Here is a 268-nt window from a genome sequence, read left to right on the forward strand (position 1 = left end):
AAATGAAGACATTATTCTTCTTCATATATATGAATGCTAAAAATCGAGAAACAAATAACAAAGACATTATATTGTGTTGTTGATAATTCAAACAATACAAATTTCTAAGCAAACAATTAAATAAGATAATGAGGTTTAAGTAAAATTTCCAAAAGCACAAATATTGAGCTTAGATGAGTGTATTAAACAACATATATAATAAAAATCATCGAATAGAGAAAATAAAATACAACACCCATAAGTGATTGAATAACTAATGATGAAGCAA

Source organism: Lupinus angustifolius, unplaced genomic scaffold (assembly GCF_001865875.1).
Source record: "Lupinus angustifolius cultivar Tanjil unplaced genomic scaffold, LupAngTanjil_v1.0 Scaffold_1102, whole genome shotgun sequence".
In the NCBI taxonomy this organism is placed as follows: Eukaryota; Viridiplantae; Streptophyta; class Magnoliopsida; order Fabales; family Fabaceae; genus Lupinus; species Lupinus angustifolius.